Genomic DNA, 16,841 nt, shown 5'->3' on the forward strand with positions numbered 1-16,841 from the left:
CACTATTGCTTCAAGACTTCCCCTGCCTCTGTGCTTTCCTGTGTCACCATTAGCATTACTTTCACAGGGGCTCTACAATATGGGCAGCGCTGCAGAGAGAAAGATAAATACATCATGCCTCCCGCAAAAAGTTTTGCTGCTACCTTGAGTTACGAGCTGCCAAAGCATGATGACAGAGAAGCAATGGCTGGTAGGCAGGATAAGCAGAGCGTTGCATCACTTCATGCAGTCAATAACCAGCTGGGCTTTGCTTCTGCCAGGTTTCTCTGCCGTGCTGACCCAAATCATTACTTTTTCCTCAAAGAATGTAGTCTTGTTAAGGTTTTGAAAGAGAAGACTAAGTCTGAGATTTGATGAAAGCCTGTCCGGATACAGGATGACTGCTCTCCAGAGACAGGAGAGACAGTCAAGACAGACCAGGTAAGAACAGTCTTTCACCAGTGATGTACGAGGGAAGAGCAGATAACAAGCTCAAAACCTGTGTACGACTGATCAGCAGTAAGCACGTGTCATTCCCACAGCAGCTGAGAAGTCTTCCAGCTGTGTAGGTGTGACCACAGCAGGCACTGGAGGCCTGGGTCCACATCCACACACTCTCAGGACCACAAAATCAGGTCCTGCCTCTGCTCCTGCATGGCCAGGAATCTCCACCTCTGCTATCCTGCCTCCTCTTGGCACCTTCACCCACCCTCTGCATCACACTGACCTTGTTCTTCCTTCCACAACTGCCCCCTCCTCCTTTCCAAAGGCCACACCAGTGCTGCCACAGCTCCATGAGCTGCCATCAGCTCTGCACCCACCTTGAGGCTCGGTGCTTCTAGCAGAGAGTGCAGCCCCCCTGACAATTCACTGAGTATTTCCCACCCTGGGCAGCCTTTTTGGTTTATCACTTCTCCTTTGGACTATTTTTTTGTAATAATGTACCGATCAAACACCCACACAAATTTTTTTAAAACCACCAGTACTGATAACAACATATACTGACTACTTTGGTTATGGCCTGTTAGTATCAGGATGCCCAAGCAGTGAAGAAAGGACATGCCAGAAATACAAAGAGCAGATGGTGGGAAATATATTAAAACATTCTCTCAGAGAGAGAATGGAATGACAGGAATTAGGCAGTAGAAGAGTTCACCTAGAATGTGTTAAGTAGCCTTAAGCACTATACCAGAAACAAGCACAGACAATAATGAGTAGTCAGCTGAAGAACACGTACAGCTACAACACACCACATCCCACCCAGTAATTTCAACAACTACTTATTTTTTACAATTTATCATTACACCACTGTTATAACATCCTGTTCAGGTTCCATTTTCCTGAACCAAGGAATTGGGATTTCATCTGCTTTATTCTTTGAGAAATGTGCCACGCTCAGGCCTCTTGTAATACATCCTGAACACGGTTCATTTAAAGGATAACCTGATGCTATATGGTGAAAAAAAGCTTTTTCATCCCTTTTCATCACTTCGGGACATAGTTTTATTGCAAAGCAATCCAATTCTGCAGAAGGAAACAGTTTTCAAAGAAACCATTTGTAAGTCAAGAGAGTGACCATTAGTTATTGAAAGCTGAAACATTTACAGGTTGATTTGATGGCAGTGACAGTAAATTAATTTTTCCTTTTGTTGAAAATTTTTCTTGACTGCAATGAACACCTGGCAAACTGCCTGGCAAACAAAGGTCATCTAGCTCTGCATTTACTTAGGTTCAATATCAAATTTATGTGCTACTTTCAGATAAAAACAACCATGCCATCCTTTTAGAGAGTCCTTTTTGAATTTTCAGCTGACTTGAAACATGTGATTGCAGATGTTAGTTTGGGGCAGCTGCTAAACTACATGCTTTGCTATGTGTTTCCATGAGTTATTCAACCAAGAGAAGAACTGCAAGACTTAGTTCATCTGGAAGAAAGCAAAAACAACAGAAAGACTCATCATGTTACCCCAGTTTCACAAGTACAAAAATAGCAGAAGGTGCTAACAGATATTATGTGGGTAAGAATGAGAACTAGATTGGCACTGGAGAATTTATTCTTAGAAAATCTCTCCTTTTGGAATTGTTACAGGCATGCACTGACCCAAATAGATCATGGCTCCTATCATTCCCTAGTGCATGTGAACAGATAAAATGCTGACATGCACCAAAAAGGTTTGGGGCAAAAAAAAGCAAGCACAATCTGCACGGAAACTGCCAAAAAAAGAAAAAGCACAGCAGCTGGTACACAACTGCTAATAGGCAAAGACAGCACTGCTGGCAAATGCAGGTGAAGCGAAGGAAAGGAAAAGGCAAAATGATGTTGGGAAATGATGTCGGCCCAAAGAGATGGAGAAAACAAGCCAGTCACCATAGGGTACCTACTGCTGTCTCAGGACAGGCATTTCAGCCATTTCAGGATGCACAATTTATTCCACTGGGCTGGTGCTGCCCAGTGATCAAGCCTCAGGGCCACTGACGTCCCTCTGGTGCAGCTTTCTGACCTGGCCTGATTGCCCAGTGGCCGTTTTGTGGCTATGCAGAGAGGGCAGGACGACTGGGAGACCACAGATCAAACCCACAGTGCGTCTCACCAGCTGAGTTACAGAGCACAGCACGGCAGTAACATGTGCAGAACTATTTTTCTCTCCTTCCTTCCTCAGCCCTTCCATAGTTTATTTTTTCCCCACGAAGTCCCAGGCACCTCTGCAGGCTCAGTGAGGTGTCACGCTTGTGACAGGATGTGTGGAGTCAGTTGCCCATCGTGAGCTGCATGAGATGCCCAAGTGTGTCCGTGTGTGACTGATGTGTCTGAGCCTCCTGGGTTTCCAGAGGTACCAGGCAATGGAGCCTCACAAAAGAAGCAGAATACAGCCCAGGGGGCCATTTAGTTGCCCAAACACTGGCATCTAGAATGCCTGAGGTGCCTAAAGGCATCCACGATGTTGGGATGTTCATGCAGATGTGTCCACAGAGATGCCTCAGGTTTTAGCTTTTATATTTTTCAGATTCTGTACTGCATTAGTGTATTCTGAGCGTCATATTAGGGAATAGTAAGCTCTCTTCACAGAGTAAGTAGACAAAACAATTCCTTCTCTCGCTGGGGACCAAGGACAAGTGATCCAAGTTTCAGGCCCAAGAGCATAAACAATGGCAGAATGAATAGAGAAAAACAAGAAGGACGAGACTTCATAAGCTAAAGCTATAACTGAACAATTAACTCCAGTATGCTAATGGACTAGAACTTATAAAAGTGTGAGACCCCCTGACCAGTCCTCCATTTTGTGACCATTTTGGGTTCATCTTGGGTGTAGCCCTGGCTGGGTTCTTGTGCTGCCCAAGGTGGATCCATTGAGGCCTTCTAATAAATCCCTATTTTATTCTTTAACTCTATCTAGCCTCTATTCTAGGCCAGCCTGCACAAGGCATCAGAACAACTTGGTATGTGAACTGCAGGAGATGTGTGTCCTTCTGGAGTGGCAGATGGAGGCCAAAGGGCACAGTTTATGGCATATCAAACATCATTCACTGCCCTCACTTTAGGCAGATGGAACCTGCACCTGGATGAGGTCAGCAGACATGGCACAGGGCCAACTCTCACACTTCTCAAACAGCTATTAAGAAACTACAAAAAATGTACCAGGGCACCTCAAATGGCACCAGCTGCTTCTGCATGAGCAGCTGAAGGGGACTCTGATTGCCACTGACTATAATGGGGCATGAAGGTGCCCTGCAGATACTTGCCTAAAAATTTAAGAATTTTCAGTTGCGCTTGAATCTCACACCAGTAATACTATGCTTTACTACTGAACATGAACAAACATCTTCCTCTAAAATAATTTCCTACACAAAGCTGAATGCTTTTAGCACTTAAATCTTTCTCAGAAAGCAATAAGGATTTATTCAGAGATGAAACATTTTAGTCTAATATCAGAAAAACACTTCTCTCCAAGTAAAACAATGCCAGAGCATCACACTCCTTCCAGCTGGCAGGACACAAAATTAATGTCCAGACTTTCAGAAATGTCCACAATCACAGACCCTGTAATGTTTAATTATCTGATGGTGCTTAGGACTTTGGATAGAAAAGAATCAAATAAAACAACACAAATCCAGTCATGATATGAATATTTAAGACCCCTCTGCTGGAGCATCAATGTGTGGGCTCATAGCAACACTGTGTTTAATGTCCCTATGCAGCTACTGAACACATGTATAAGCATAAAATTAGCAAACAACTATCAAAAGACCTCTATTCAGGCAAAAAAAACCACCCTCCTTTCCTCTTTATGAACATTTTTAAACAAGTGTTCTTTTTTTTGATGTAATTTTTCCCCATTAAAATTTTATGTTACTGCAAAGAGATAGAAGCCAGGGAACTTCTGGACCAATTTTGTTCCCAATTGCTCTTCTATAGTAACTGGAGGCAGAATTTTGTTCTCTCCGTAGAGTTAAGCACAACTGTAGATTTCCTTTTATTTAATGCAACATTAACATACAGATATACAGACTCAAATATTAAAACTAAATTACAGGCAACACTTCTCCAATTAACTCACATAAAAGTAGAATAAATAATTAAGCCTCTTACGATCCAGTTAAAGAGACCAGCAACATTTCTGAAACTACAAGAAAATACAGAGATGTTAAGAAAAATAAAAAAAAAAAAATTTCTGCTGCAACAGAAGGTTTCCAGGAATCTCAAAAATGTGAAGTCCAGTCATGGACTTCTTTTGTAGGCTGTTTTGCTTTGTCTTTAATACTGGCGTGCTGTTACTAATAAAATAGCTAAGTGTCCTGCAGTTAGTGCTGAGGACTAGTTACTATTTTCTGGAAACAAGTTCCAACTGAAAATGTCAGCCTTCAAAGTAAATCTGCCCAGATCGAGTCTCTTCCCAGAGTAAATCTATTACATGCCAGTAAATAGATGAGATATAAATAAAGCAGGAGCTCTGCAGAGTGCAAATCAGGCATTGCCACCATATTAAGAGGCTTATGGCAATGTTACTTAGCAGTATTTGTTTTAAAGTCTCAGCAGGCTTGTCCTGCTGAACGTTTTGTGTAAAACCATCTGCCCAACAGACAGAATCGATCTCCGAGTGTGTCCTGCTTGGTTTGTAAATTTACCTACTGTGACTAAGTACATAACTCATTATTAAAAACAGTCAGACCTGGTCTTTCCTGAGGGTAAACTAATGTTTCTCATCACCCTTAAAAAAACAACACACAACATGAGATAGGGAATCAGCAAGGCATTTAAATAAGAGCTGTTATTTGAAAGACTGACTCCTGTGGCCTGAATCAACATGCAAACGTGGACTCCCAATCATCTTCAGAAGATAATTATTATTCATAATTGGCACTTTAAAGCATTTTCTCAGAGCTGTGCAAATATTGACTAATTAGCCACACCAGAATCCTGTGGGGTAGGCAAGCAGGTACCCTAATCCTCTTTTTATCTGAGTGAATTGCTGAGGAATAAAACCCCAACCCTCACCTGCTGCAGGGGATGAGAAGCTGGGGAGGTTTCCAGCCCCATTCCCTTCACCCAGCCTACACTGCTCCCACCATGGGCATTTTTCCTCACCAAGAGAAGGGATGAGATGAGCTCTATACTGGCAGAGCTCTGGAAATAGTGGACAAACCTCAGTTCATTAGCTAAAGTCCTGTCAAGCAAAAGGTCTAGATATTCAAATGTCAAAATAAAGCCTGAGGATTTGATAGAAGTACATGCAGTATTTATGTGAGGATGGTAGCCTCTTCTGCTGAGAAACACTTAAACAATGATGTACTGCACAATTATGGCTTATTCCTGGAAATAAAATATTACACTGGAACTTGTAACTAAATAGTAGGAAAAGAGCTCTATATATATGGGGTAAGACACTTCTTTACTTAAAATTCAGAAAAATCTTATTATTCACTGCATGCCCAAGATCAGGCTGAAGAAAGTGTGGTGTCCTGTTAGAACCTCCAAGAGGCTCTGCCTTCACCATGCAATAAAATGCACCAAGCAAACAATATCTTCAAGATTGGTCTACAAATGGACTGAAGATCCTTGGAGGCCACAGCAGCTAGAAATGAATACTGAATACATCCTCTATTAAATCCAGCTCTTTAATTAAATTGCCTGTAGGAAAGCAACAATTAGTCATTAGTGCTCAGGTTTTCTGGTTCAAACCAGCAAACACTAATGATGGCTTTATTCTAGAGCTTTGTTAGGAATCACCATATTCAGGGGCACAAAGAGGTCTTTTCCAAATAACTGTATCATTACAAGCTTACAATGTACACAAGATATGCAACAAGAACCATTTTTATTTGGTGTAATCCTGCTTTGTCTATTGAAATAATTGGTCATATGTTGTGTCTAATTTGAGCTACAATCTCTTTAGGGCAAAGATTGAGTCCCTGTGGTTTTGTAAAGCCTCATTCACAGTTATAATGGTGTATAAATTAAATAAATAACTAGAAATTATGAACTGTGGGAATTTATTCAGCATTTATCAGGGATTCACAAGTAAGGATTTACATTTTTTAATGGATTTTTTTAAAAGATCTTACAGAGATCTGGTTCTCTCCTCTGTTTTAGAATTTGGGAGATGCCTTTCAACTGTAGCAACTATTTAAGTAAGGATAGTAACAGGAAAATAAAACATGTTACTGTGGTGACTGGTTGAATAATAAATCCAGGGTTATTCCACTCTGAAGCTAATTCTTCTACATGGTTCATGTATAACAGCTTCTGAGACAAGCAGGTTTTCATCCATGGTAAAGGGCATTAAGATGATGGTATTTTAACTACTGCATTAATGATCTACTCTGAGCAAGGCTAGACAAAACAAATAGTAGGAATAGAACAGAACTGGATGTCTTAGTGAGCAAAATTCATTTAAAAATGCCCAAATCAGAAGAGTACAGATTAGGTGGCTTGGGCTGCAATACAATAAAAAAGGTTTCTGTGCTCAGAAGGTTTGGAGAATCGTGGAACAGTTCAACAAAAATTAATATCTTCTACATTTGGCACTCCTAGCCACTCATCCCACATGAGTCCCTTAAATGCTGGAGCAGAGGCTGGGGGTCAGGGCCACAGCAAGAAACACATTCTCAGTAGTAACAAGCCAGTCCTAAGCCAAAGCGAGTCTGTGCTATAGCTCTGTATGCTGTACCACTTTTGTGTGTGTGTGTGCACTCTCTTTTTTTTTTTACGTTTCAGGAGAAAGAGAAAGGGGGGGGGAAAGCAGGAATTTTTATCTCAATAAAGAGGTATGTTCATGCAAAGAAGCATTCAGCTTGCTCTGAGGACTCAATGAGCAGCTCAAAGCACCTCAGGAGTCTGCTGGGCTCCTGCACCTGGATCTGGCAAGTTAGTAGGAGCACAGGCTGACTTGGGTCTGTAAGAATAAAGGACAAACACTAGAGTAGTGCCTCTTTCCACATACCCAGTGTTCACCTACAGTAGGTAAAACACAGCAATAAAGCAAAATAAGTCAGCTGTGTTATGAGAAATGATCATTGTTCTGCCTGGCCTTTTGCCCTAAGACCTGCAACTTCACAAACCTGTGAGGTGAGAGGTCTGGTCCCCACGCCCTGAATGTGGAATTGCAGATGGACCTGCCCCATCCTTCAAGATTCCAACCCAAACGCATCAAATGCCTAATTTTTCTCATTTTTCTTTTTGGTTAACAGAACTAAAGCCTGCAAAGGGAACAGTGTGTGAAGTCAGCTCTGTACACTAAGATGGAAAATGCACTGATTTGCTCAGAGTTAATAACATGCCCTAAAATGGCCATTCACCCTCAAAAGGCATTAGCATGTAATAGCAGCTGCTTATCCTCTGAGTGCAGACGAATATTGGAAAGAGGTGCTGAGAGGCTTTGTCCTTAGAATTACATGTCACTGGTTTAAACATGATGTGTGGAAATTATTTTAATTGCCCGTATTAGTCCAGGGCTGAAATGGCCTGGTATTGTTAGGAGTGGTGCAAATGTCTTTCTCTGGTCAGGGTGCTGCTTGAGAAGAACAAAGACATACCTGAATGTCTAGAAACCCTCACCACAACATGAAACTAAAAAAAGCAGAAAATCACCCCAATAAAATAGCTTTGAAAAATATTAGCTAGTTAATGATATTTTTTGACAGTCTGACATATATAAAGATCCAATTTCTTGCAAGTATGAGCACTGAAAGAGCAAGAACTGTTATTTTTGAGATAAATGTTACAGTTCAAATGTCACGGACTATATTACAGACATTCACAACTGGCTCTGAGATTTAGGAAAAAAAACAACTTACACTGTTGTATGAAGGTTGGCAATGATCACAGTGCTAATGACCATGAGAGAAATATGAGATTTTTTTTAAGCATCATTATCTAGTGGCCTTGAGTGCTAATCAAAACAAGGACTAAAATGCCTGCTTTAATGGGGTTTGTCTCAGTAATGCTCCTAAATGGAATAAACTATATTAAATCCAGATGAGCTACAAAGAGAGACAAATGGCAAAACAATACATAGAAAATGTAAAGATTCTTTAATCTATTATTAACTGAGTTACCATCCATGACAGTCACAGTTAACTGCGGTTTTGTAATCCATTTGCTGAATTGTACAGCTAGAATAGAAACGTTGTTGTCCTTCTGTTTAAAACAACAGACTAAATAAGGCCCAAATCGACCCACAAAATGGCCTAGCAAAGACTGTACGTAGACAGGCTGCATGTCCATTCTCTTCTTTAAAACTCAGGAAAGCAGCTCCTCTGGAGTTTTTGTCTCCAAGTAGAGGGAATCTGATCCCACTGAGGTAGAGGTAGTCCTGCACATAAGCTGAGCCTTTGTGCACCACAAGAAGGATGCCCTGGGAAGACAAAGGGCCCCACCCTGTCCCTCACTGACCCAGTGCTGCAGGGACAGACACTGATACCCACAGGCTTTGGGTCACCCTCCTAATGTTCACAGGAAGAGGCACTGAATGCCAGGAAGATGAATTCATTGCCGTCCTCCTCCTCTGCCTTGTTCATCCCTCCTCCTCTGCATATGCTGACCAAATGCACAGAGATGCTGCATTTCTTCAGCTTGATACCTCAGAGGATCAGTCACATTTGACTTTCTCAAAAGCAAGTAAATAGGTTTTCTCATGCATCTATTTTCTGCATTTCTCACACTGTGATGGGAGGATGCGTAGCAGCTGAGGGGGAAGGCAGACTATAGCATTTTGGGCAGATCTTTCAGGAAGAGGTGACAATTGACTGGTAAAATGAAGCAGAGGTATAGAGGCAGTGACACTTTTATGTTCATTTAGATGCAAGAGTGAAATATTTCCAGGGGTCCAGTTTTAAAAGGATGGATTAGCCCTTTGTTCGTGGTGTACACAAAAAGTAGGATCATGCATCGTATCTTGAAGGAATTTTCAATAAAGGTCTTTACAAACTGAAGCTGTAGCTTAGGGAACATAAAATTCATTCTGTAATTAATGAGTTCCCCCCAGTATTACAGAGGAAAAAAAATCCTATGGTTTTATTGCTTTTGTAAAATGCTTGTTCTCCAGCTCTGAAGGGACTGTGAAAGGTCAGAGGTGTTGAATATACATGATTTATAAAGTCCTCTGGGATGAGATGTGCCGTGTAAATATAAAATATTATTAGAGCATACTCTCTTTAATTCACATACACTGAAATGGAATTGGCTGTGCCACAAAAGCAAAACTAAGAACCCAAGTCAGTCTGATGACAGCAGATTGTCCAAGGCTACTGACAGTCCAAACAGCAGAAGGATAAATTCATTTCACAGACATATTTACCTAATGCTGAAAGTTACTGCTACTCATCTGGAGCTGGTTAAATGTAGATATGAACATGAAGACTGTGTTACATAGAAATAAGTGAACAGGCAAGGATGGTGGACTGCTCTGTCCCATGATGAAAGAGGGGCTTCTGAAAAAGCTGCAGGCACAGGAGCAGCCCATGTAGCCCATCCACCTTCTGCAAAACTCTGCCTTACACAAGTCTGTTCTCAAGTGTATGCCAGAGATGCCTGGGATGCCGTGGTCCTCACGTGCTCTGTAAAGTCACCCTCAGATGGCACTTCCAGCCTCAAAATATGCATCCTGTTTACCCCTGGCTTTGACAGAGGCTTCCAAGTTTCCCTTGCAGATTTGAACCTTGAGATTTGTTCACCTCCAGCTGTATCTATCCAAAGAAGCTTCCTAAAAAACAGTCTCTCAGACAACTGGGTTGGAATGAGCTGAACTGGACAAGCAGTCCCATTCCCTCTCAGGGAAGCATAAATTATACTTCCAACCCACTTTTTGGGATTGATTCCAATTTCTCTTTTTCTTCTGTCCACAATAGTCTATACTTTAACACTGCAATAAATTATCAGTTTGAAGTAGACTTCAAAATATTTTAACAGCTGGAGCAATGACATTCTTACTTGACTTTACTGTAAATGGAAAAATTCCCATTCCCCCCCTCAAAGACAGAGATTGCAGATCATATTCTGAATTCTTTTCAAAACCTTGGCCAAAAGATATCACCAGCACAGTCTGTTCCTCTTCACATTATTATTCCCACTCTCACAGATTCTTTTATCTAACTCCCTTCTGCCCTGAAGTTTACAATCTCCTTCCAAAAATTTTTCAACTGCACTTCCCTTCTCTTAAATTCCCTCTCTCTCAGCTTTCAAATAATATGACTTTATTTTAGAAAAATGATGCTGTGAATTCAGCCCTACAGAGCAAACTCTTCCTACCTTTTTTCCTGTGCTAAAACACAGCATCTAATTTTAAATCCTTTTTTTTAAAGGCACAATGCAGCCCTTCAGCAAAAGTGTATGAACTTCCTGCCCATAAAGGAAAAAAAACTAAGTTCTTACTTTTGACTGTATTAATGCTTTCCCTTGGAAACTGATACATCTGTCTGGGAGATAAAGGAGATTTGGATTATCTGTATTCAAGAGAATAATTAAAATAAGTTATTGCATAAAGTGATTAGATTTTCTAGCAACACAAGTTTAATTCTGTGATAAAGTTATTCTCATCTGTGCTGAACACTTTTCATCCACACAAGAGGGGCTCTAAATTTCCCCTGTACTTGAAAAAAAAGCCACTGTATTTTCACTGATACATTTAATATTTGATTTCTTCTATTTTCTTTAGATAATTAAATAGATAGATTCGCTCATTTGGCTATAGCTAAATTGCTGTAGTAGTGGCAGACAATGACATTTTTAAGGCTACATTATACATGATTAATCTCTGCTCCAGCTGAGAGCATTTATTGTTTGGGGCTACCCTTCCTGTTTGTCTTTTCCTTGTGTTTTCAGTTCTCCTTCCCTATCAAGGAGAACAACAAAAATCATTATGGGTTTTTAACCTGGGGAATGACATTTTTAGCTCTGAGGCCTACATGTAAATGTAAATTTCCAGCTGTTATAACAAAGAAATAGCAAATGTGAGGCAGACATTAATATATTACCCACTGTTGATAATACAAGCAAAAAGCAACCTTGAAAAATCCCCAGCTATTCCAGTAATGAAAGCTTACTCATTTGGGCATTTACATGAACCTGTGCCTTCAGAAATAAGATCCAACTAGTTTCTTGCAATCCACGGAGTCTAGACAAATCCTCTGTGCTGTTTCTTCCTCTTCTGACATTAAGAATTCAAGGGCTAGAACATACAGCCAACGAAATCATCTCCAGATGTTTCTTCTGCTTAGCGATCTGATGAATGCCCAAAGACCATTTACTGCACAATGAAGTCAAGTGGAATCTGGGAGGATTCCAGACTTTCTAATATGCATGCAGGCTTGTGAACTGCCTAGCATGAAAGCCTGTCTTTTAGGACCCCAGATCATGCTGTTTTTCAGGACTGATTTTAGTATCAAAAGTTAAACCAGGTGTTTGGTTTCTATCAAGCACCACTTGAACATAAGTCTTCACTCACTTATGAAGCCAGTTCAGGCAGAACCGATGAGCAGCCACTCTGAGCTCCCTAAGAACTCTGCTTTCCTTTGAATCCACTGGCTGAAAAGCTACAGCATGGCTGTGATTGCAATAAGGTGCTTCTTACTGAATTGAGTATATTTGTTGCTTCTGCCATCTTCTAACCTTTGAAAACGTCTGAATTTACTGTCCTGGCACAGTGAACACAAGTCACAGTCAGTGGCATGGAGGAGCATGGACATTCAGAGCATACTAACAAGTTTAGGTTTCCCTCCAGAGAGTCTCCAGCCTTTGTTTAGCCCTCACCATAGCACATCTCTCATCATCTTATCTCTCTCATCTCCCATCATCCTCCCCATAGAGCTTGGATCCCCATGAATCCTGAAAAGTCCTTCATTCTAGCATTAATACAGCAGCAACTTCCTAATGCCTTGTGTCAGGCACATTTGTGTTTGTAATTCCTTTCACACTAGGCAATTCATTAAGGGCTCTGTTTTGATTACCAAAATGTGTGAACACAATTTTGTATCTCATCTATACAGGGTCACTCTTATGTCAGCTCATTTCTGACTGTGACAGTCTTTCCCCATCCTAAAGGCAAAACAGTGTTTACATTTGGTTAGCTAAAATATTTACATTACACATTCAAATTATGCGTTTTCCCAGTGACAGGGCTCTCCCTGGCATTTCCTCCTGTACCTACTATGCAGCGGAAATGATTAAGATGAACATTCTGGGTGTCTCTAAACAAGCAGATTAAGGAAATATGCAGCACAGCTGTACTATACTAACACTGCTAGACTTTGTAATATGCATGCAGCCTTGTGAACTGCTTAGCATGAAAGCCTGTTTTTTAGGACCCCAGATCAGAGGAGTTCCACATTTCCTCATCAATTTATTTCAAATAGATTCTCCATTTATTGACAAATTATTTGGTGACTCAGTGCATGAGGCCCTGGGAGAGGAAGTGAGAATGGTGCTGTTCATTGATCATCAGCCTGCCTGTGGATAAAAGCCTCGAGTGCACCGTGTCTGCAGGGGAATAGAGATGATGGGGACTGCTGCCCAGACAGAGATGAGTGTAGAAGGAAAGGTGACACTAAAACTGGCAGGGGAACACCACGAACTGACAATGTTTCTGGGAATCAGAAAACACACTACACACTCCTGTTTTAATGTCACATTACCAAGCTGGATAAAACACTGTGCATGTTTTATCATTCTGCACCAAGAGTTCCTCCAGACAGACACACAGCATAAGCCTCTCCCCAAAGGGACAGTTTGAGGCTCGTAGCAGAGAAACTGAAATTCAACATCATTTAAGACATCATCTACACTGTAAACCATTATTTGTTACTACCAAACAACGGAGTCCCTCTGAGAAGAAATTAGACAGAGTGCAGCAACTTCTCACACAGAAACTCTGTAGCAATGCAAAATTAAGAACCTGAAGAACGCATCTAAGGTGTATCCATCCCTTACCTTATAACATCATCCACACAGGTCTTCATACAGGCTCTCCCAGTGAGGAAGCAAAAGCTTCTGGGCTGAAAAACCGATGGAACACTGGTTAAGACATTATCTCAAAACCCCTGCCTGTGCTTATAGCCATCCCAAACTCTGCTGCATCTTTTTGTTTACAGAAACATATACAATAGACTGAAGTTGACTTCCTAAGCAAATGCTTACAAAGCTTTTACTTATTTTAAATTGACCCTGCCCACTTAGTGTCATATACTCTGAAGGAAATGGGTTATGAAAGCCTCTGTATAAATGAGGGATGCAATATCTAGCAAACAAATATTATTTTGTGGAATTATTTTGTGGGGAATGTGTATTTACTCCACTGTTTTAAACTAACAGCAAATAAAACTTTGTTTGCTAGTTAAAACCAATCAGTAGAAGAAAAGTAACAGGCTTTACAACAGTATAAGGCAGTGTATTCAAAATAATAAACAACCAATTTTGATTTAACCTAAAAGCCTACATGGAGGGAGTGAGCAGGCTCATTACCTGCCTGCCTGCTGCCCAACCAGCCCCACCACCAAGCAGCCTGAGGGGTGTGTAGGGATTAGTGAGCAGGACACTTTCCTGCAGAAAGGGGATGCCAGAAATCCCTGGGCTGAGGGGGCCAGGATAAACATAGATTCTGCATTTTGAACCAGCAGCTAGCAGCCTCAGTTTTAATTCAGCTCTTTGAAACCTGATTTCCTTTGGGCATCCTCGGGAATACAGAGTTTGCAGCTCCCAGCCTTTGGCAGGCCAGCTCACAAAGCCCTGCCGTTTTTGGCAGAGGAACGTCTGGGATGATGGGCAGCGGCTGCCGCTGTCACTAGCAGGAAGTTTTCTGGAGTTTCTCCTACAAGGCAATGTGTTTATTCTTTGAAACAGTTGCTCCCTAAAGATTAAAACTGTGCAGAAGCACAAAAGCAGCGTGTGTCCTCTGGGGCTGCTATGTGCCATCAGGCAAACAGGAGGTACAAGCTGTGTTCTCCCAAATGACACAGAACAAACGGTGCTGCACTGGCAGAACCGAGTCAGGTTCTTCAGTACACAGACCACACTCTCCTCATTTTAACCTCTTCTTAGAAAAAAAAAACATTTCAAACACCACTTGTGTTATTAAGAGCTCCAGATTTAGAGTTGGGGGGGGGGGGGTCTTCAATGCAGCTGAGCCCATTCACCCCAAAAAGCATGTCAGCCTGGGCACAAAAAATAAGCAACAGCCACAAGGTTTGTGCTTTTAAGACCATACTTGTTATCATCCCCAAATAGCAGTGTAAACCACTAAAATAGGATTGAAGTACTAAGAGCACATGAGAAACACTGGCACAACAATGAAAAATCTGTTTGGCACTGTCTGTGTAATCACAGTTATTGCAAGGTGGCTGGAAAAATAAATGCAACAATGATTTTTCTTTCTGCTGAGGCATGTACAACAAATGTTAATATTTTTACCACTGTACAGGACGCATTGTACTCCAGGGAGTACCCTGAGGGGTGAGGAACTGTCTCTGGTAATAAGAAGTATTTACCTTGCCTATACATCAGTGTATTTCCATTAGCAGAATTAATTTAATATTGCATATAAATAGTAACTTTTGGCTTAAAATGTAAGATGGAGAAGGAAACAAAATAGTAGTTTCTTCCTCTGATGGGAACCCATACAGATTTTCTTATTACTGGTAACACAAACTAAGCCCACATAAAGGGGAACAGCCGAACTTCAATAACCCTCAGCACGATGCCCCCATGGAGCTTTATTCTCCTGCGGACTTCATAACTTTCCTCACTATCGCTCTTATTTTAATAAACAACCGAACAGCAGCAATGGCCACTAACTTATGCTACTCTAAAGATAAAAATATTACCTTTGATTAACAAGGAGTCCTCATCCTAGACCCTCTTTGCTTTGTGCAGAAGACACCAGAAGCTGTTTGAGCAGCGCTCTGAAACTCCCTGCGGGCATCAATGGAGCTCTCGGAGCGCTCGGCCCGTCCCCGCTCCCCGATTCCGCATGCAGGGCGCGGATCCCGCTTCCCCGGCTGCCAAGGGGCACGGCCTGCCAGCAACGCCGCCTCCGCCAGCCCGCCCGGCCAGCGCTGCCACAAAGGCACGCTCACCCACCGACCTCTCCCTGCTGCTGCTTCTGCTGGGAGCACAGGGCGATGAGAAGGAACGGAGAGAAACGCCGGTGTGTTTCTGGTTAGCCAAAGCTCCGCTGTGTCCAGGAGCGAGACAGCGTCAGGGCACGACGGGCACCCAGAGAGGAGATGGAATCCGCGCTGCCAAGAGCACTCCCTGCCTCGCTTCACACATTTTTGTTTCGGATCCGTGGGTGGTTGCATGAGCAAGCAGCCAGAACAGGGGAGGAGTTAGACAAAATGCAATTTAGGACTTGGAAGCCTTGTCTGCCTTTTCGAGAGGAGGACAAGGAGGAGAAATCGCAGCGCCCTGGCGGAGCAAGGCGCCCTTCCCAGCCCGGCTGCTGCCGCCCGCCTGCCCACAGCGGCCGGGAAAGCGCCGCTCCCGCCGGGAGCGATCCCGGGACAGCACGGACACACACACACTGCAGAGCCTCTGAGCACGCCGGCTGTTCGCTCCTGCCCCACTGCATCACCAGTTTAATTTCCAAGGAGCCACAACGCTTCACGATCCTCATGAGCAGCCAGAGGATGAGACAATAAATGACATCCTCAGCAGATGTTTACAGCTGTCACTACGCAGAGGAGGAGACAGCGGCAGCTTAAATCTCAGTTTTCTACAAAGCTTTCCTTGGAAATCAGAGAGGCAAAGCCAAAAACCCTTTTAAAATCAGATGTCCGTAGTTTTCTTGTTTTGAAAGGACTATCATGTGCATATAGTTCATGCAACTTCAGCTTTGTTTTCCTTCCTATGAGAAAATGAGAAGCAATGTCTGGCTCAAGCTAAGACAGTGATGATTCCTCCTGAAACCAATTAGAATATTACAGTTTAACTCAAATATTCACAAGCCAAGCTCTATGATAGATGTGAGATGTTTCACGCTCCTCCACACTAATTGTAGTTTAGATCTAAAAACATTGCAAGTGAATAAAGCAGCAAGCAACACTGTGTTTTCTTCTTGAAGTAAATACCAGGAGACACACAGCCCTTGGGTGCAGCACAGCTATGAACTCATTCAGTCCCTGATGAACCACCCTTACAGTATTTTCCCATGCAATTAGTATTAATTGGTGACTTGCTGGCAATCTCCCAGGGGCTCTATCTCACCCTTTTAGCCAGTCCTACAAGATCAGCCTTGAGATGATCATCAGGGCTAGGCAGCCATCCTGCTGCCCCACCTCTCAGGCCTCTTTCTTGCTCTGGTGTTTTTGGGGACTCTGGCAAGGGTTATCTTGAGTAATGAACAATCAAAGATAAGCCTCTTCCAAATTAATACATT

General features: G+C 42.2%; 1 protein-coding gene across 2 annotated transcripts in view; it reads right to left on the reverse strand.

The window, feature by feature from the left end:
• The window catches only part of PAG1 (phosphoprotein membrane anchor with glycosphingolipid microdomains 1), a 42,749-nt gene extending 26,791 nt beyond the window's left edge, over positions 1-15,958 (reverse strand). The window contains exons 1-2 of one of the 2 annotated variants that reach the window (XM_064390199.1): positions 15,549-15,958; positions 13,400-13,464 (exon numbers count right to left, since the gene is read on the reverse strand). The gene's annotated coding sequence lies outside the window, so the exon portion shown is untranslated. Of the gene's footprint in view, positions 1-13,399; positions 13,465-15,288; positions 15,446-15,548 lie in introns of those variants that run through there. The other variant, XM_064390194.1, reaches the window with a different exon arrangement.
• Between the last annotated feature and the right edge of the window lie 883 nt (positions 15,959-16,841).

Source organism: Passer domesticus, chromosome 1 (genome assembly GCF_036417665.1).
Source record: "Passer domesticus isolate bPasDom1 chromosome 1, bPasDom1.hap1, whole genome shotgun sequence".
NCBI classification, from domain to species: domain Eukaryota; kingdom Metazoa; phylum Chordata; class Aves; order Passeriformes; family Passeridae; genus Passer; species Passer domesticus.